The 21,778-nt window shown below is 39.3% G+C and overlaps 2 protein-coding genes across 34 annotated transcripts in view; one reads left to right on the top strand and one right to left on the bottom strand.

Annotated features, from left to right (window-relative positions):
* The window catches only part of R3HDM1 (R3H domain containing 1), a 187,877-nt gene extending 167,383 nt beyond the window's left edge, over nucleotides 1–20,494 (bottom strand). For 21 of the 26 annotated variants that reach the window (XM_054477840.2, XM_054477844.2, XM_063647400.1 and 18 more), the window contains exon 1: nucleotides 20,258–20,423. The gene's annotated coding sequence lies outside the window, so the exon portion shown is untranslated. Of the gene's footprint in view, nucleotides 1–20,257 lie in introns of all 26 variants that reach the window. The other 5 variants (XM_054477850.2, XM_063647405.1, XM_054477848.1 and 2 more) reach the window with 4 other exon arrangements.
* A 72-nt stretch (nucleotides 20,495–20,566) lies between these two features.
* The window catches only part of ZRANB3 (zinc finger RANBP2-type containing 3), a 328,904-nt gene continuing 327,692 nt past the window's right edge, over nucleotides 20,567–21,778 (top strand). Inside the window, exon 1 of one of the 8 annotated variants that reach the window (XM_054477865.2) lies at nucleotides 20,567–20,619. The gene's annotated coding sequence lies outside the window, so the exon portion shown is untranslated. The other 7 variants (XM_054477866.2, XM_063647415.1, XM_054477864.2 and 4 more) reach the window with 7 other exon arrangements.

Raw genomic sequence — 21,778 nt, 5'->3', positions numbered from 1 at the left:
TAATGAATCAGATAATGAAAACAACTCTCAAATCAGTTTACAATAATTTTTGACATTTCACTCAAAAAATTTAAAAAGCTATAGAACCAGAAAGAAACCAGAAAGATACACCCCCCCGATCTCAAACAGCAATCACTCTAGCAATTCCATTTGAAAAGATTCTCCTAATACCCCACAATGTAAAAGGACAAAACTATAAATTATATACTATTTCACTAATGTGAGTTTGAAATAACTATCAGTGCTCATATGCAATTCAACGTGATTTAACTTTTAATGCACACTCAATTATTTTGTAATATCTTAATTACTTGGCATAGTCAAAGAATAAGTATATTTTCTAGATGACTGTTGCACTGGTTTTTTTTTTTTCATTATTCTTTTAAAAACAAAATACCAGAGTGCAATAGAATAAGCTTGGCAGTTTTTCATTCTAGTGGGTACGTGGACAATTTATCCTATGCTAAATGGTCCTGCATAGTTTTAAACTACTTAATACCTTTTATAGTTCTCTTTTCTTCTTTGATTTTAGTTATCAGTTCCTGCTGCTAGTGCAGCTACAGAGGGCAGCCTCTCCCACTTCTAATTTTGTTTCTAATTTTCTATGAGGAAAAAGAAACCTGTCAGTCTGCCTGCATCTCCTATTAACCTACTGCCATGCATTGGCTAGATAAAAGTGTTAATGATAGAATGGCAGGGAATCACTACTCTGTGTCTATGATCTTAAAACTATTATCAATGAGGAAATTATAGATTTCCTCAGCCAACCTGTCCATAAATAACTTACAAATTTGGATTACATGGTATAGGTCCCTTGTCCACTGGTGGATGGATTTATTTTTTTCTTAACCTTCATGACTTGAGTCAAGACAGAAGGTCTTCTAAGTGCATATGTAATTTGCTGTAAGCAACTAACAATTCTAAGAACATTACAAAGTCTGAACAAAATACGAAGTATAATTGTAGTATGCCTGACAAGCTATCCATTTTGAAAATTTCCCTAATAAACCCATTAAATTTTGGGGATAAAGGCACATTAATTGACTTGATTCCTAAAATGATTTATAGTTGATACAAGCATAAAGTTGAACTTTTATAAGAGGAGGACAAGCAGAAAGAGGAGAAAAAAGAAAGAAGGTACAATATTTTATATTGAAATTTTGACTCAAATAGATCTCCACTAAGTCATGAGCAGAAGTTTATCTTTGATGATGGAAACAATTTAATTAGTAGCCATTTCTGTGATCTTGGTGTGACTTTCAAAAACAAGAACACCAATTACCCCTTATCGTAGGACCAGTATTTCTGTAAGCATTTTCACAAATGCCACATAAGCCAAGAAAAAAATGACATGAGAAAAGATAAGCCCTTTCTAAAATTACAGTATAGGTGTTAAATGCTAATGAAGTACAAGTGATACAAACTTAACATTTAAATCAATTCTCTTAAACTGCCACCTATTTTACCATTGGGTTCTCCATTTCAGTAGCAAGGTAAATGCAACAAAAACATGGTAGAGCAGCTGTATGAAAGCTGCTTGTCTAAGAAAAGGCATAAAGAAATTTCCATATACCACAAATAAAACTTAAATGCTAGACTAAAAACACGCTTTACCCTTTCCTTGCTTTAATTTTCAAAATCAGCATTCATTAAAAAGAAAATCAACACTCACAAAAAGCTGTGGAGTGTGTAAAAGAAATAGTTCCTGTAACATAGAATGACAACCAAAAAATTTCATTTGTAATTTATCATATGGACTTAACAAAACTTCAGCTGGAAAAGACATTCCAGATCATGAAAAGATTTTAAACTTGGGTCTTATGAATATAAACTGCCATTCCCAAAGCTATGAAAAGTAGAACTGACAATAATCTTTACCAAAGAACAAAGAAAAATTTATAACTACAAAAGTTACACATCTTTGTGTCAAGGGCAATACATATGTAATGTATTCTTATTTAAATGAGGTGAAAATCAAACAATTGACCATTTTAAAGGTACATTTCAGTGGTATTTAGTCTATTCACAATGTTTGTCTCTACCAGCTATCTCTAGTTTGAAAACTTTTTCATTACCCTGTAAAACACCCATTCCATTTAAGGAATAACTATTTTTCCCTTCCCCCAACTCCTGGTAAACTCTAACCTGTTTTCTGTCTCTGGATTTGCCCACTGTGAATATATCATATAAAAGGAACTATATAAGCTGGGCATCCCTTGAGCCCAGGAGTTTCAGTTCAGCCTCAGCAATATAGCAAGACCCCATTTTTTTTTTTTTTTTTTGAGGCAGAGTTTCACTTGTCACCCAGGCTGGAGTGCAATGGTGCAATGTCGGCTCACTGCAACACCCGCCTCCCGAGTTCAAGGGATTCTCCTGCCTCAACCTCCATCTCCCGAGTAGCTGGGATTACAGGCACCCACCATCATGCCCAGCTAATTTTTGTGTTTTTAGTAGAGACAGGGTTTCATCATGTTGACCAGGCTGGTCTAGAACTCCTGACTTCAGGTGATCCACCTGCCTCAGCCTCCCAAAGTGCTGAGATTATAGGCGTGAGCCACCGTGCCTGGCCAAGACCCCATTTAAAAAAAAAAAAAAAAAACCCAAAACAAAACCAAACCATACAATATGTGTTCTTTAAAATTAAATGACTTCATATACTGCATATGCATATAAATGCATTCTAGGAAAGATACATACTTAATTACACCTAATTAATATAAACACCTATTTACCTAAAGTCAATTAAGAGTTACAAAGGTTAATTCTAGTTTCAATACAAATGTTCAAAACTTTTTAAAAAAGGGGATGACTTTAAATAATCTTCTTCCTGCTCTTATTATTACTGAGAACAAGAAATCATAAAAAGTTTGACAGTATTAAATTGACTGAATTTTGTATTAACAAAATTTCAAAAACTAGGAATAAAGAAATGTAGGACTAAGAAGTAGATTTTTGTGCACTGCATGTTAGCAGGTATTTCTTATTCGAAGATTTAAAACATTCTTAAATTACTAAATAGAAACAATACCGGAAGCCATCAACAGAAAGGAAAAATTAACTGTGTATTTATATAATAAAAGACTATTCTGTAATAAAAAGGATATTCATATGTGCAATAAAATGGATAAATCTGAAAAACATGTTGAGCGGAAGAAGCCCTACACAGAGTATATACTGTATCATTTCACTTATGTGAATCCTAGACAGCCAAATATATGATGGAAAAGAATTGGAAATTTTGATTGTTGCCTCTTGGGGTATGGGGTTGGGGTGGGGGTGATGACTGGGAAAGAGAATGAGGGAATTTTCTTCAGTGACAGCAATGTTCTATATCTCGATGGATGTATGGGTTGTAGAGATGTATACAATTTTCAAAAACTAATTGAATGACATATTTATGATTTGTGCATTTTTCTGAATGCATATGTACCTTTAAAAAGCAATCAAACATTGAACTCTAGTTAATGATATGCATGCCCAAGTGTTTGGGGGTGATGTATACTATTATAATACCTGCAACTTAATTTAAAATGCATAAAACATGGATTAATATGGCAGAAAGTAAAAAGAGCAAAAGGTTAACAACTGTAAAATTGAGTAATTTATCAAATTTTGTGTACATTTGGAAAATTTCAAAATAAAATGAAATATCAGATTGCCAATAGGTCTCTCAACAGCAATCTAGATGTTAGAAGACACTAGAAATATGTCTAAGTACAAAAGGAACATGATTCTGTACTTAGCATTCTATGCATCAATCAAGTCTGATGTCAGAAAAAAGACTTCAGGCTGGGGCGGTGGCTCACACCTGTAATCCTAGCACTTTGGGAGGCTGAGGAGGGTGGATCATGAGATCAGGAGATCGAGACCATCCTGTCTAACATGGTGAAACCTTGTCTCTACTAAAAATACAAAAATTAGCTGGGTGTGGTAGCATGCACCTGTAGTCCCAGCTACTCAGGAGGCTGAGGCAGGAGAATCACTTGAACCCGGGAAGTGGAGATTGCAGTGAGCCGAGATCGTGCCACTGCACTCCAGCCTGGGCGACAGAGCAAGACTCCATCTCAAGAAAAAAAAAAAAAAAAAAGAAAAGAAAAGAAAAAAGACTACAGACATATAAGTTCTCAGAAGGTTTATTTCCTAAGCAACCTTCCTCGGGAAAATATCTCAGACTATTACCTAGACAAATTAATGTAAAAAACAAGAGAAGGATCCATAATATTCAGCAAACAGTTGATTCAACCTAATAGGGCAGTGAAGGAAGGAGACCTGTGAGCAGAACGTAAGATTCCAGGAGAAAAATCTCATGGAAACACAGACTGGATAATCTTGAGGATATGCTGATGGTGCACTATTGTTTGTCAACCAGAAAAAAAAAAGAGAGACAATTAGAAACTCCAGAAAAAAAAATTGAAGACAGTCATAACAAGTAACAATGTGACATAATTCTGATAAACTGATGGAAGCATTAAAGAAATTCATTTGATTTTTGGTGCTAGAAACATTCTCTTCAAATAACTCATGAATCCTGATAATAAAACAGAGGATGAGAATGATAGTCAAATGCAGACCCACCATACTGATTTCTACATGCATGTACTGTTTTGATTTTTAAAAATGCTACTTAAAAAAAGTTCTAAAAAATTAATTCAATTTTAGAAATGTAGTTAAGTTCTACACAGGCTCAGTTTTCTATTCCATGCCTTCCACCAAAATGTTTATAATTTGTCAAGCATACTGAACAATATGATAGGTGTTTGAGTTCAAAAGATGCAGGAGTTATCAAAATTACTCCAGATAAAACCAATTTGACCATCTTCTTTCTCAAATCAACTTATAAAATGATCTTAAAAAAAGGTTTTAAAAATGTCCTTCAAAACATTTCTTGGCTGGGCGCAGTGGCTCATGGCTGTAATCCCAACATTTTGGGAGGCCAAGGCAGGCAGATCACTTGAGGTCAGGTGTTCGAGACCAGCCTGACCAACATGGTGAAACTCCATCTCTACTAAAAATGCAAAAATTAGCCAGGCGTGGTAGCACACGCCTGTAATCCTGGTTACTCAGGAGGCTGAGGCAGGAGAATGTCCTGAAACCGGGAGGTGGAGGTTGCAGTGAGCGAAGATAGTGACAACTGCACTCCAGCCTAACCATTTCTTTTCTGCGGTCAAACCATCCTGAGTAAGACAAAAACTAAAATCACAAAGATAACATCATGGTCTGGTTGCCTGGCTCTGTGATAACATCTCATGTGCTTTGGGTACTGGATCTAGCATCTTAGTCAGCAACAATATGTAATACAACCTGGTAAGCCTAAGAAGGGTGCCAAAACAGCCAAGGGGAATATAAAGGGGAGATAATTACTTACTGAGGACATTTATAGAATTACTCGTCCACCATTTCCCCTTTTTAGCACAACTGAGCCAGGCTGGAGGGTCTTAAGTGCAAACAAAGTCTCCCATCCCTATTCCCATCCCATCTATTCTATTCTCTTCAGGGTGGAGAGGAAGGGAAGGAAGAGGGCACAGGTGACATTGATACTGATGCAATTTTAGGATAACATCTCACTTGTGTCTGGGACCAGGTGGATTTCCTCTCCCCTGCCTATCCCCTTCCTCCCTATGGCCAAAAAAAGAACAAAAAAGAGAACAGAACAAAAATTTATCTGGTAATCTTCAGACCCTGAAACAAAGAAATACAATGTCGAGACAAACATTCTCTTAGGAATGTGCTCTTGTCACTAGAATAGTTCAAGCAAAGAATAAAAACATTATCTGCCCGATTTCAGATACCCACAGGCACTTGCTCGAAAGGCATGAGCCAGGCATCTCCTCTTCCCCTATTCTGATATCCCCTGGAAGAAGACAGACAAGGAAAAGCAGACAATTTTAGGAAAAGCTGCCCAGGTGATTGCCCCTGGATGTGTCCCACACCAATGAGGTTGGATCGGATGACTTCTCACATTCTAATAGCTAAGATTTATCAGTCTGTCTAAACGCAGGTAATTTTGTTTAAGAAAAACTATGGCATTTTTTGTTTAAACACTAAGAAGACAGGAAATCCTTGATATATGGAGATTAAAGATTGGGGTTTAGACATCACAAGTGTCCCCCCAAATCTACATTTGGGATGAAGAGACTACTGTGGGAATGATTCACCTAACTAATGAATACACCTAGCTGACAGCCCAGAACCACATCTCCAGTATTCTTTCTGTACTTTTTATTTTAATTCCCAATTGTCTACAGGAAAACACTGCTGAACTTCAGTAAACAAGTGTACTTGCAACTTCATCCAAATGTGTACTTCTTTCATGGCCTTTGTACTTTCTGTTCCTTCCATCCAAAATATTCTTCCCTGATATATCTCATGGCTTTTTCCTTCATTTCATTCAAGTGTTTGCTTGAATGTCAAGAGATGTTGCTCTGACTACCCTGTGTAAAACAGGCCCTCCACTCCATTCTATCATGTTCTAACCTCTCAACCTCCTTTTTTAAAATCATTGCAGTAGTTTCTATCTGACACTATATTATACATAAATATTTCATTCTTTGTCTCACTCACTAGAAAATAAAATCCATAAGGGCATGTACTCTCTGCTTTATATAGGCAGTACAGGGCACACAGTAAATTATCAACAAATATTTCACGAATGAATGCTGAGTGAATCCATAATGTCCTGGGTGGGCAACAATCCTATCACTTTAGTTTTGCAGGTACATTCAAAATTAAAATTACCATTGGAATAATACAGAGTTTTAACCACAGGAATTTATTTTTTAGAACTTTGTATATGATTTGGGCCAGTATTTATGGAATCATTAAGGAGGTGGGGTTATTTACATTTTATTAATTTCAACAGGGAAAATACATGCTAAAGCACTATGTTCTATTTTTTTTTTTTTTAAGACAGTTTTACTCTATCACCCAGGCTGAAGTGCAGCGGCGTGATCTCAGCTCACTGCCATCTCTGTCTCTGGGGTTGAAACGAATCTCACGCCTTGGCCTCCCCAGTAGCTGGGACTAACAGGAGTGCACCACTATGCCCAGCTAATTTTTTTGTATTTTTAGTAGAGACGAGGGTTTTGCCAGGTTGCCCAAGCTGGTCTCGAGCTCCTGGCCTCAAGTATTCCGCCCGCCTCAGCCTCCCAAACTGCTGGGATTACAGGCGTGAGTGAGCCACCGTGCCTGGCCCTGTGCTGTAATTTAATGGAGAATTTTTGCAGTTTCTTTCATTCTTCAACAGTTGATAGTGGGATTAGAGTGAGTGGCAAATGGTTTTAAAGGTGCTACTAATTTTATTCCTCCATTTCTGGAAATTTTTACCTTTTTTTGTTAGCCCTTCCCTTTCCTTTACTTGTTCAATATCATTTGTAGTAAAAAGTCCGGATAATAGGAAACTATATGAATACAGCTCAGCTCACTGTAAATACCACTACAAAAAACTAAAGTTTTCATGTTGAGACTACTAAGAGTTTGTCAAGTTGTGTTTGCCCCTACTCCAGTAAATCTAATAAATACAACTTTGATCAACACATTTTTTCTGGTGTCCTTTTTTGGGAATCAACAATTGACAGCTGAATGTCTATTTGATGTGTTTTTACTACATAAGTATATTTAAAATTCCAACTTCTCTCATTTCCCAACTATTTGTACCTTTCACTGGAAAAAAATTAGCTAATCCTATAGCGAGAGGTTGACAAGTATAAACGAATGAAAACAGCATAATTTCTTTAGCGGCTTCCACATACCAAAACGTTTACAGGCATTATCTTGTTTCCTCCTTACAAAATCCCTAAAAGGAGATGTCATTATCTTCATTTTATAAATGAAGAAACAGACTGAGAGGCTAAGTAACTTAACTTGTTCAGTTGTTAAGAGGCAGAGCTGTGAATTTCAATTAGGTCTCTGAGTTTCCAAACACATACTTGTTTCCTTTCAACACGTGGTTCTTTAAGTGTGGTCTGAGGACCACTGCAGGGTCACCAAGATCCTTTCAAAGGGTTCATGAGGTCCTCCCCTTTTTATCTTTGTATCTACGTTTGGCCAAAATTGTCTTCTTGTATTTCAACCCAAACCACGTATATCAGAGTGAATGCAAAAGCAGGTATGTGAACCCAGCCATCTTCTTCGGTTAAGCCAGACATTAAGGAAATTTGCAAAAATGTTAAAACAATGGGATTCTTCTTTTTTAAGAAGAATCTTTTCTTTTATTTTGTATAAAATATGGTATTATGTAAACTTGCAATAAGTTTATCATTCTTATTAATCATTAAATATTTTTTAAAATTTCTCATTTAATATTTTTTAAATGGCAATACTATCCACATTGACTTACATATTTGACATAATCCCCATTAAAATCCAAGCTGGCTTCTTTGCAGAAACTGGCAACCTGACCCTAAACTATATAGAATAATAAACGGGATCTGGAATAGCCAAAGAAAGACAAAAAGAAAAAAAAAACTCGAAAAAGAAGAACAGAATTGGAGCTCTCATTTCAAAACCTGCTACAAAGGTACATAATCAAACAGTGTGGCACTGGCATAAAGACAGACATATGAATCAATGAAACCGAATTGAAAGTCCAGAAATAACCACATTTTTTGATCAATCGATTTTCAACCACAGTGCCAAGACAATTCAATGGGGGAAAGAACAGTCTTTTCAACTAATGGTGCAGAAAACTAGATATTCACGTATAAAAATAAATCTGAACCCCTATCTCACACCATAAACAAAAATTAATCATCCATTTTACATATTACAGAGACTGTATCCTCCCCAAGTTGGTGGTCTTTTACTTTTTATCGCCTCACATTCCATTCCCATTGCTTTAAAACATTCAGACCAGGCACAGTGGCTCACACCTGTAATCCCAGCACTTTGGGAGGCTTGAGGCAGGCAGATCACTTGAGATCAGGAGCTTCAGACCAGCCTAGCCAACATGGTGAAACCCCATCTCTACTAAAAATATAAATACTAGCAGCATGGTGGCACACACTTGTAATCCCAGCTACTCCGGAGGCTGAGGCAGAAGAATTGCTTGAACCTGGGAGGTGGAGGTTGTGGTGAGCCAAGACTGCAGCACTGCACTCTAGCCTGGGCTACAGAGTGAGACTCCGTCTCATGGTCATATAGTAACCATAGCGTAACTTAAGCATTTACATTACCCTCTTCCCTCAAATTAGTTATCATCTGCCAGTTTGATGCTTGGTATGTCATTATAGGGGATGAAGTCTTTTATTTCATCTTACAGATAATATGCTTACAATATAAATATCTGGTTGAATAATGCCTCTTGACAAAACCATATTATAGCAACTGGACAATGAAAAATACAGATAACAGATTCTTTTTAGTTAAATGAAGAGGAGTTAAAAAATGAAAGAACAGCAAGACCTAAAAAAAGGAGAATGAGAAAAGAACTGACATTTAGAAAAAAACAAGGTATACAAAGTGAAAACAAAAACTGTAACTTGGATTTGTTTAGTGTTAAGAGGTATTTCTATTGTGCTCTATACATGTGAACATGGCTTAGTAAAAATAACACAATTGAACTATGTTAAATGTATGAATGGTATTTTGCAGAGGATATTCATTTAAAAATAGGTACTTTTCCCCCTTAGTACTATACAGGAACACACAGGTTGTGTATACCTAATCTGAAAATGTGAAATCCAAAATGCTCCAAAATCCAACAGTTTTGAGCACCAACATAACAATACAACTAGAAAATTCCACACCTGACCTTACGTGATGAGTTGCAGTCAAAACTTTGTTTTATGCAAACAATTATTTAAAATAGTGTATAAAATTCCCTTTAAGCTATGAGTATATGGTACACATGAAACAAATAAATTACCTGTTTAAATTTGGGTCTCATCCCAAAGATATTTCAATATTCCAAAATCTCAAAAAATCCAATACACCTCTGGTCTCACACATTTTGGGTTAAAAATACTCAACCTGTATGCACTTCAGAGACATTGTTTTTCTTTCTTTTTTTAAACAAATTGAAGGTTTGTGGCAACTCTTGAGTCAAGCGTATCGATCAGTACCATTTTCCCAACATGTGCTCACTTCATGTCTCTGTGTAATAGTTTGGTAATTCTTGCAATATTTCAAACTCTTTCATTATTATGTCTGGTGATGGTGATCTGCAATCAGTGATCTTTACCACTGTAATTGTTTTAGGGGACCACAAATCACACCCATATAAGACAGTGAACTTAGTTGATAAATGCTGCAGGTGTTCTGATTGCGCCACCAACTGGCTGATACCCCATCTCTTCTCCCTCTCTTTGGTCCTCCCTATTCACTGAGACAAAACAGTATTGAAATTAGGTCAACTGGCTGGGCGCGGTGGCTCACGCCTGTAATCCCAGCACTTTGGGAGGCCGAGGCGGGCTGATCACGAGGTCAGGAGATCAAGACCATCCTGGCTAACACGGTGAAACCTCGTCTCTACTAAAAATAAAAAAAATTAGCCGGGCATGGTGGCGGGCACCTGTAGTCCCAGCTACTCAGGAGGCTGAGGCAGGAGAATGGTGTGAACCCAGGAGGCGGAGCTTGCAGTGAGCCGAGATTGCGCCACTGCACTCCAGCCTGGGCGAGAGTGAGACTCTGTCTCCAAAAAAAAAAAAAAAGAAGCTAATGCAGATACTTAACTTTAAGTTGAAGCCAGCGCTCACTTAACATTCTGAAAATCCTAGGGCCATTAAGAACTATGCTAAAAGTACTCTGCCTGTGCTCTATAAATGAAACAAAGCCTGGATGACAGCACATCTGTTTACAACAGAAATGCTATTTATGAATACTTAAAACCCTCTGTTGACACCTACTCCTCAGAAAAAAAAGACTCCTTTTAAAAAACTTACTGTTCGTTGATAATTTACCTTGTCACCCAAGAGCTCTGATGGAGATGTAAAAAGAATGAATGTTCTTTTGACTGCTAACACATGTATTTTTCAGCCCATGTATCAAGGATTAATTTCTATTTTTAAGTCTCATATTTATGAAATACATTTTGTAAGGCTACATGGCTGCCAAACATAGTAATTCCTCTGATGCAACTGGGTAAAGTAAGCTGAAAACCTTCTGGAAAGGATTCATCACGCTAGATGCCATTAACAACATTTTTGGGCATGGTGGCTCATGCCTGTAATCCCAACACTCTGGGAGGCTGAGGCAGAAGGATTGCTTGAGGCCAGGAGTTTGAGAACAGCCTGGGCTACGAGCAAGACCCTGTCCCTGCAAAAATAAATAAATAAATAAAAATAGACAGATGTGGTGGCATACACCAGCACTGAGGTGGAGAACTGCTTGAGCCCCAAAGTTCAAGGTTACAAGGAGCTATGACGGCAGCACTACAGTCCAACCTGGGCAACAGAGCAACACCTCCATCTCTTAAAAGAACATTTGTGATTCATGGGAGGAGGTCAAAATATCAACTTTAAAAAATTTTTATTTTTTGACCACCTACGCATCTGTGTAGTTACAAAATATCAACAAAAGTCTGGAAGAAATCGATTTCAACCTTTATGGATGACTTGGAGGGGTTCAAGACTACCCTAGATAAAGTAACTACAGATGTGGCGGAAATAGTAAGAGAACTAGAATCAGAAATGGGGCCTGAAGATGTGCTTGAATTGCTGCTCATGATATCATTATTTGTTCATGATTATGGATGAGCAAAGAATGTGGTTTCTTGAGATGGACTCTACTCCTGGTAAGTCTATTTCTGTTAGCATTGTTGAAATAGCAACAAAGGATTTAGAATATTATACAAACTTAGTTGTAAATTAGTAGGAAAATTGGAGAGGACTGACTACAACTTTGAAAGAAGTTCTACTGTGGGTAAAATGCTTTCAAACAGCAGCACATGCTATCGAGAAATCTTCCATGAAAGGAAGTGCCCATCAACGTGGACATTGTTTTCATTGTTGTCTTATTTTCAGATATTGCCACAGCCACTCCAACCTTCAGCAACCACCATCTTGATTGGTCAGCAGCCACCAACACTGAAGCAAGAATCTCCACCAGCAAAAAGATTACAACCTGCTGAAGGCTCAGATGATTAGAATTTTTTAGCAATATTTAAAAATTAAGTTATGTGCATTTTTTAGACATAATGCTCTTACTTTAAATAGACTACAGATTGTATAAAACTCTTTTTTTTTTTTAAATTGATAACGTCAGTAGTAAACCTAACTTTCAAATGCACCGGGATACCCAAAAATGTATATGACTCGCTTTTTCATGGTTGTCTGGAACTGAACTCGCAGTATCTCCTAGGTGTGCCTGCAATTCTTTTGGGATCCATTCTAGTTGCTGTATTAATACAATCATGCACTGCATAATGACATTTCAGTCAACAATGGACTGCATAAATGACAGTGGTCCCATAAGACTATGTTGGTGAAAAATTCCTAGCACCTAAGGATTATCACAGCCTTCATAACACAACACATTACTCATGTGTTTATGGTGATGCTGGTGTAAACCTACTGCACTGCTATATGCATATGACTATATGAAAGTATAGCACACACATATGTACAGCACGTAATACTTGATAATGGTAATAAATGACTATGATACTGATTTATGCATTTACTACACTTCTTATCATTATTTTAGAGTGTATTCCTTCTACTTATTTAAAAAAGAAAAAATCAGAAGTTAACTGTCAAACAGCTCAGGGAGGTCCTTGAAGAGGTATTCCAGAAAAATACATTAACATCAAGATGATAGATTCATGTGTGTAATTGTCTCTGAAGACCTTCCGGTGGGACAAGATACAAAGATGGAAGACAATGATACTGATGATCCTGACCCTGTGCAGGCCTAGGCTAATGCATGTGTTTACATCTTGGTTTTTAACAAAAAATTTTGAAGGAAAAACAACAACAAAAACTTTTAAGCCAGGCGAGGTGGCTCACGTCTGTAATCCAAGCACATTGGGAGGCTGAGGTGGGTGGATCACCTGAGGTCAGGAGTTCAAGACTAGCCTGGCCAACATGGTGAAACCCCGTCTCTACCAAAAATACAAAAATTAGCCGGGCATGGTGGTGGGCACCTGTAGACCCAGCTACTTGGGAGGCTGAGGCAGAAGAATCGCTTGAATCCAGGAGGTGGAGGTTGCAGTGAGCCAAGATCGTACCACTGCACTCCGGCCTGGGTGACGGCGACGAGAGCAAAACTCCGTCTCAAAAACAAACAAACTCCAAAAACTTTTAAAATAGAAAAATGCTTATAGGGCATGGATATAAAGAAAAAATATTTTTGTACAGCTATACTATGTCTATTTTAAGCTGTTACTAAAAAAGGGTCAAAACTTTAAAAATTTTTTTAAATTTATAAGTAAAAAGTTACTGCAAACAAGTTAATTTTTTCAGATAGAAAAATATTTTATAAATTTAGTGGAACCCAAGTATACAGCATTTATAAAGTTTACAATGGTGTACAATTATGTCTGAGGCCTTTGCATTCACTCACTGGCTCACCTACCATAACTTCCAGTGCTGCAAGCCACATTCATGGTAAGTGCCTTAGGTATACCATTTAAAAATATTTTACACCTTATTTTTACCATACCTTGTCTTTATTTACATATACAGATACTTAACCATGGTGTTAGAATTGTCTACAGTATTTAGTATAGTAGCATACTGTATAGGTTTGTAGCCCAGGAGCAACAGGCCATACATATCATATAACTTAGATATCCATAAGGCTATATACAATGTAGGTTTGTGTAAGCACACTCCATGATGTTGGCACAACAAAACTTTTTTTTTTTTTTTTAACAAAACTCTTTAATGACACATTTCTCAGAAGTTATCCCTAATGTTAAACAAGGTGTGACTGCAGTTTGTTCCTTTTTAAAGGCAGTATAGTATTCCATGGTATGGATGTATCACAGTTCAAGAATTCACGCAGCGAAGGACATTTGGGTTGTTCCCAGTAAAAAGCAAACAGATACACAGTAGTTCTGTATGAAGGAAGCTTCTTTCCCAAGAGCATTTTTAAAATGAGAGCCCACCGGGCGCGGTGGCTCATGCCTGTAATCCTAGCTACTAGGTAGGCTAAGGCAGGAGAATCGCTTGAGCTCAGAAGGCAGAGGTTGCAGTGAGCCGAGACTGCGCCACTGCACTCCAGCCTGGGCGACAGAGTGAGACTCTGTCAAAATAACATAACATAACACAACATAACATAACATAACATAACATAACATAACATAACATAACATAACAACATAACATAACATAACATAACATAACATAACATAACATAACATAAGGGCTCACTAAAATGAAGGCCTAGGCTGGGCATGGTGGCTCACGCCTGTAATCCCAGCACTTTGGGAGGCTGAGGTGGGCGGATCACTTGAGGTCAGGAGTTCAAGACCACCCTGGCCAATACGGCAAAATCCTGTCTCTACTAAAAATACAAAAATTAGCTGGCATGATGGCTCGTGCCGATAGTTCCAGCTACTTGGGGGGGGGGGGGCTGAGGAAGGAGAATTGCTTGAAACTGGGAGGTGGAAGTTGCAGTGGGCCGAGATTGTGCCACTGCACTCCAGCCTGGTGACAGAGCAAGACTCTGTCACAAAAAAAAAAAAAGAAAGAAAGACTAATGCTCACTGTAGCTATTGTTTTGTATACATGTTGCATACATGTACAAAGAATTTTGATTTCACAACAATAAGACTTTTTTTTTTTTTTTTTTTTTTTTTTTAATTCCAGAGCTGCTCTCCCTACTGAGGGGCAAGGTAACAAAGTAAATACACAGTTAAGCTACCTCATACTGTAAGGTGATATTTTACTCTAGTTATGGAACTTCTTTCTTTCTCTCCTAAGAGCAGCAGTCCCCAACCTTTTTGGCACCAGGGATCTGTTTGGTGGAAAATAATTTTTCCCCAGATGGTGCAGGCGGTAAGGAGGATGGTTATGGGATGAAACTGTTCTATGTCAGATCATCAGGCATTAGATTCTCATAAGAAGCACACAACCCAGATCCCTTGCATGCACAGTTCACAGTAAGGTTTGCAATCCTATGAGAATCTAACGCCACCGCTGATCTGACAGGAGGCAGAGCTCAGGTGGTGATGTTCACCGGTCCACTGCACACCTCCTGCTGTGTGGCCCAGTTCCTAAGGGTTGGGGACCCCTGCCTTATAGGACAGGTTAGCAAAGTTAATTGTACAACTAACCCACAAAAGTAATTTATATTTGTCTTTCATCAAAGTAATGTTGTGACAAGTCAAATTCACTATTTTAAATGCTTAGATCAGACAATATCAAGTTATTCCCTCTCGAGAATGGTCAAGAATAAAAACAAATGTAGTTTATTTTCTCTACCTAATTTCTTTTGCAGATGAAGTCGTTATAGGGAGTTGTAGATAAAAACTTTAGTAAAGCAAACATCATTTAAACATGCTGTGCAATCTACTATTTATGAAATAGGCTGGGTGCAGTGGCTTATGCCTGTAATTCCAGCACTTTGGCAGGCCAAGGCAGTAGGACTGCTTGAGCCCAGGAGGTGGGAGACCAGCCTGGGTAACACAGTAAGAACCTGTCTCTACTAAATGAAAAAATTAGCCATGTGCCTGTAGTCCTAGTGACAAGCTTGTAGTCCTAGTTACTTGGGAGCATAAGATGGGAGGCTCCCTTGAGCCTCAGAGTTCAACGCTGTGGTGAGCTATGATCCTGTCGCTGCACTCCAGTCTGGGTGACAGGGTGAAACCTGTCTGTTAAAAAAAAAAAAAATGAAATAAGGGGGCTCAAAAACCTTACAACTTGCCTAAAGAAGTGAGCTGACAGGTAGAAATTTGGAAAAAACTCACAAATATAAAATTCACAAGGCAAAGAGGGAAAAAAGATCATAAACTATAGGGCTTTCAAAATTCTCAGAAAAACAAATTTAAGTTAATAGGTGTGTATGGAGACTAAGAATGGGTAAGATGAGGGAAAATATTAAAGATAAAATCTAGATATAAAAAAACCAAATTGCTGGAAAATAAGGTACAAAACTAGTTTTGGGCCAGGATTTAGTTTCATCTCTATTTCATCCCTCAGCCAATAACTAATTGAATTAAATTCTGGAAATGATATACATTCATGTTGATGCTAATGTCTCATTAGGTACAAGCAAAGGTGTTTAATTATATAACTTCCTTATTTGAGAAGCAAAGTTAACCTGACAAAATTTTATTTAATTATATGATTTAATTCTTTGCACATGTCCGTATTATTAAACATTATGGGAAGTCTCAGGGATTAAGTGGAAGATGATTTAATTTTTTTTAAAGTTTACAATTATACTGGGAAAAAACTGAATTCCTTCTCTTCACAACAGCCATCTCATATTTATTTATTTATTTATAGGACAAAGTCTTGCTCTGTCGCCAGGCTGGAGTGCAGTGGTGCAATCTCAGCTCACCGCAACCTCCGCCTCCTGCGTTCAAGTGATTGTCCTGCCCCAGCCTCCTGAGTAGCTGGGACTACAGGCACCTGCCAAGAAGCCCTACTAATTTTTGTATTTTTAGTAGAGATAGGGTTTCACCATACTGGCCAGGCTGGTCTCGAACTGCTGACCTTGTGATCCGCCTGCCTCGGCCTCCGAAAGTGCTGGGATTACAGGCGTGAGCCACCTCACCTGGCCCTTCATTTTAGTTATCTTAAGTTATAAGAAATAAATTATTATCCCTATATGCAAATGTGGTTATAAAGACAGAGTATTGATTCTGTGGTTTGGTGCTGCAATAGCTATTTGAAAATTACATTACCATTTGTTACCACACCTCCTTGACACACTAATTCCCCAACTTATTTACAATAGAATATAGAAAGTCAATAGTGAAATTTTCTAATTCAAATAGCAATAGTATTTTACAAACCTATCAAGCCTTGTTTATCACTGTAATATTTTCAAGAATGGGAAAAACAAAACTGCTACCAATTTTCAATACTTTATTTCTGAGAAATTAAAACTTAATACTAACTCAAATGGATGTAATTAGGTATACTAAAGTAGCAGTTCAAAAAAGAAGAAAAAAAGCCTATTACTTGCAAGGCACGGCAATGCACATCTTCTGCATAATATCTGACAAAGCTTATTTCAAGTTTATATAATTTTCTATTGCTACTGTCATGTAAGACCTCCTTGGAGAAGCACCCATTTGTACAAGGTCCAATGACTTGGGAGGCCCACCATATATACCTCAGCTAGTTATTTTGCATAAGGTGCAGCTTGTCTTGAACCCTGACTGGACATTCCTGTCAGAAAGACTTCACAATATAACTGTCTTCATGCTAACCTTAAATTTGTTTAACTATACAAATTCCAAGAACACTATTATGTGTGAAGACTCAGTAAATTTTCAGAAATGTCTCTGAAGAGAAAGGAATAGCATCTCTCACAAGTGTTTCACAGAAAAGAAACACTCAAGTGTTGATAAATAAGGAGAATTGAAAAGAACAGCAACAAAACTGTAGTCACATATGGTCATAACAATTTCAAATGATTTGCTTAATCTTAACTCTGTATTAAACAGTTCAAATGTCATCTGGCAGCACAATGAATATGGATAGCAAGTATATAAACTAGAGCTTGAAACATGTAACAGCTAAATAAAATTTAAAAGATATTACAATAGTTAACCACTACATGGAGTACACTAATTTTTATTCCCAATAATCCATTTGAAATGTATTCCACAGACACTTGCATTTTAATTCAAAGTCAAAAAAACCTCCATAAGCTAATCAAAAATAGCCGCAAACTGTGCTTAAGTCACTATATAAATTAATACACCCATGGTACTCTTCAGTAACAGAACGTGTTCTAAGGCTGCAACAACACCCTCAGCATATGAACAACAAACCCATTCTCTAAATATGCATGAAAATAACAACAGTTAATATTTAATTGCACAAACTGTGTCAGGCACAATGCTAGGGGATTTACATACTTCATCTCTAATTTTCTGTTTTCTTTATTTTTAAGATGGAGTTTCGCTCTTGTTGCCCAGCCTGGAGTTCAATGGCCTGATCTCGGCTCACGGCTGCCTGCCAGGTTCAAGCGATTCTCCTGTCTCAGCCTCCCGAGTAGCTGAGATTACAGGTGCCCGCCACCACTCGCGACTAATTTTTTGTATTTTCAGTAGAGACGGGGTTTCTCCATGTTGGTCAGGCTGGTCTCCAACTCCCGACCTCAGGTGATCCGCCCGCCTCAGCCTCCCAAAATGCTGGGATTACAGGTGAGCCACCGCGCCCGGCCGTTATTATACATTTATCTCTAATTTTCATAACTCCCTAAGTTAAGCATTATCATCCTCATTTTACAGACGAGGAAACCGAACTGAGGTTCATGGAGGGATCCAACAGCCAGGAAGAAAATGTAGAAGACTCCTAAATTTTCAACAGCCCTTTCTCTATATAAATCACCCAAGATCTGAAAGTATCGGTTGCATAATTTATCAATTAACTCTTAAGTTTTGGAAAATACTATGCTGGCAGCTGGCAATATATGTTACAGTAACTTTGTGGGGATCTCAGGGGACTTGCCTTCCAAGGCTATGTATTTATTTCTTTATTTTTTTGAGACGATGTTCTGCTATATTGCCTAGGCTGGCCTTGAACTCCTGGGCTCAAGTGATCCTCTCACCTCACACTCCTGAGTAGCAGGGACTACAGGTGACTACTACATGGCTGGCAATTTTCATTTTTTTAATAGATACCCAAATTTCCTCCAGGACCTGAATGTATCTATGTCAGTTCTGTATCTAGGTGTACTAGTTATGGAATATAGAAGATCATTAAGCCATCATAGTCTTCTCAGACCCTGAAGAAATGAACAAAACTCAGATATTTCTTCAGAACCCAAGTTTATTCTGCTAACAAGTAAACCTCAGAAACGGGCCTAGAATTTTATCTCTGATCACAGTTATGTCTACTACAGACTATAGAATCCATGATTTAAAGACATATTCTTCCAGGCATAAAAGCAGAGTGGTATTTGAAAAGACGAGCACTCCATCAAAATGTGATGAAGAAATCATTACAGAATGCCCTAAAAATAGCCAAATATGCCAAATTTTTAGAAATTGAGACGTGTCCAATTATTCCTGTCAGACTGGTATCCTATTACTTAGAAGATCTTGTTTCACATATTATAAATGGGTACACTTTCAGTTTGACTTTAACCATCTTTTCATTTAAAAGTTTTTGTCATCAATGACATTTAAGCTGAAAAGGGGTTCTTACAGTTACAATTAGGTAAACTATAACTATGAATATATATATATACATATATTTAGAAAATTTTATTAGAAAAACCATTTGCTGTTCACTAATCCTAATTTGGAAAGCACCTCTTCACCTTTTACTTAGTTAACTTACTATCCCAGGACAATTACACACGGAGCATGATAGTGCCAATAATTTAAGTTTCTTTATGAAAAGAAGCTCAACAGAGTCACCCTTTGCACCTAGTCACAACAACAAAAGAAAACAAAACACCAAAAAACTTCAAGGCACACAAAGATTTGTTGGCAGCCTAAGGCTCAGGCATCAAAACGTGTGTAAATCTGATCCCGGGGGACCGTGGCACTGACAGTCATTCAACTTTCTTTTTAATATTTCCATTGTGCTTTTTCTGGTACCACAGGGAAAATGTACCTACATTTTACCAACCAGGCGAAGCTGAAAATTCTCTTGGTGCAAGGCCAAGGGATGCGCCCGTGGGGCGGCCGGGGGAGCCCGGGGCACCGGCGCCAGCCACCCGAGAGAGCAGTACCACGCTCCTGGCAGGCCTGCTGTGGCTGGCTCCCGAGTCCCTGGGGCTGCAAGAGCAGCCGCGGAGGCAGCAGCAGCAGCCATGGCAGGGACTCGGGAACCTTTCCCCTGCCTCCTCCGCTAGGCCTCGAGGGGTTTGCTTTTCACATGGCCCCCGGGTGGGGGCGGTGGGCACAAGGTAGTGGCTGCAGCTGCAGCTGCAGCCGCAGCCGCAGCCGCGGGCCAGGCGAGCCTGGCTCACTCGGAACCCGACCTAACGGCGGGCTGGCAGCAGCGGGACCTCAGAAGGCCCTGGCTGAAGCGCCGACGACCCGACGAGCAAGGCCACCTTTTCACACACCACATCTCTCCCCTGCCTGCCTCCTTCTCCGTTAGCGCTACCGGTTGGCGGGCGGGGGAGGGGAGCGAGGCGCGTTATTCCCGGGGAGCTGGACGGGGGAAGGGAGGGCATCTCTTACCCGCGTTACTGAGGAGGAGGAGGCGGTTGGAGCGCGGCGCGGCGGGGCGACGGCGGGGCTGGGTGGGTGCAAGTAAGAGTCTTACGAAAGGGAATTAACCCCATCACCAGCCCGGACACCGGCTCCAGCGGCAGCCGCGGCTGGCAGAATCCCGCCCCTTCCCACCACGCACTAGCCCCGCCTCTTCGTTCTCTTTGAGCGGCAGCCGACTATTCATAGGTTGTACGTCCCCGGAGTGACATGAGTTTTGCCCAATAAAGCTTGAAAAAATTGTCTTCTCTCCACCCCTTTACCTCCTCCCAGGCCGCGGAGAGCCGTGCCAAATCTTCCTCCAACCTCAAGAGAAAAAGAACCAATCCGTGGTAAGTAACCGCCCTTGAAGGACGCAAAAGCCAACCAATGGTAAAACTAGGAGGACAGCCATTTTGCCCACTTGTAAAAGAGCTACCTTTTCCCACGAGTTGGAGCCTGAGGTGAGCGAGTTTCGTGAGTTTTTACTGACTCGAGGTATTTAAAAGACAACCATATCTCCTCAGGGGGTATTTATAGTGCTTTTTAGGGATAAAGGAAAATTATCCTCCATGTGGGGCGAAGTGAGGCATGCTGCTTAAGGGCTTGGCTCCTCCTCTTAGCGCTAACGGGTTCTGAAACGAACACCTGGTTTCTCCAGCTTCAGTGGCGGAGGGCGGGGAGATTGCTCTTTTCGGCCTGGAGCGGACTACAATTCCCAATAAGCTTTTCCCCTACTTAAAACCTCTCCTCCGTTCACTTGTCGCGGTGCTTGGCTGGAATTGTAGTTCCTGAGAGGTACCCATGCCGCCGCTTCAGCCAATGAAAAGGGACAGAGTTTTGAATGACTTGGAATTAGGGCGGAGAACGAGTTGTCGCGAAGCTGTACAGAGCCCTTTTCGCAACCCTAACGGGAGAGATGATGGAAGAAGGGTAGCCAGAAGAGTTTCTTCAAAATACCATAGGGGTTTTAAATTATTAGTACGTATTTAAACTCATCTACTTTCACGTTGTCCCGTTCAACGTCACTTCCGCTTAGGGGCGGACACGTCCCAAACCTGTGGCGGGAGTTGGAGATTCTGCGGCGAATACGCCAGGTGTGACTGTCTGGAAGTGGCGTGGCTGGCAAGTCGCTAGTTTCTTGTATGGGAGATAAAAAGTTGAACGGAATTTAATGGCATTTTAAGAAAGAGTGGGTGACATGGGATGGGGGTAATTTCCAGGGCCCTCATACTTTCTCCACCCCGGCCTTCAATCGCGGGCGTCTCGGCCTGCTCACTATTAGATTGCACGGCTAAATTTGTAGAAAGTACCTCTAATGCCTTTAGTCTTCGCGTGGTCAGTTTGAACTGTAAAGACAGGCCTCCGAAGTTCTGAACTACATTTACAGACATACTTTTTTTTTCTTTGAGACGGAGTCTTGCTCTGTCGCCAGGCTGGAGTGCAGTGGTGGGATCTCGGCTCACTGCAACCCCCGCCTCCCGAATTCACGCCATTCTCCTGTCTCAGCCT

The sequence above is a fragment of the Pongo pygmaeus genome, chromosome 11 (genome assembly GCF_028885625.2).
Source record: "Pongo pygmaeus isolate AG05252 chromosome 11, NHGRI_mPonPyg2-v2.0_pri, whole genome shotgun sequence".
NCBI classification, from domain to species: domain Eukaryota; kingdom Metazoa; phylum Chordata; class Mammalia; order Primates; family Hominidae; genus Pongo; species Pongo pygmaeus.
Note: the sequence above shows the minus strand (reverse complement) of the source record. Positions and strands in the feature narration are given on the sequence as shown.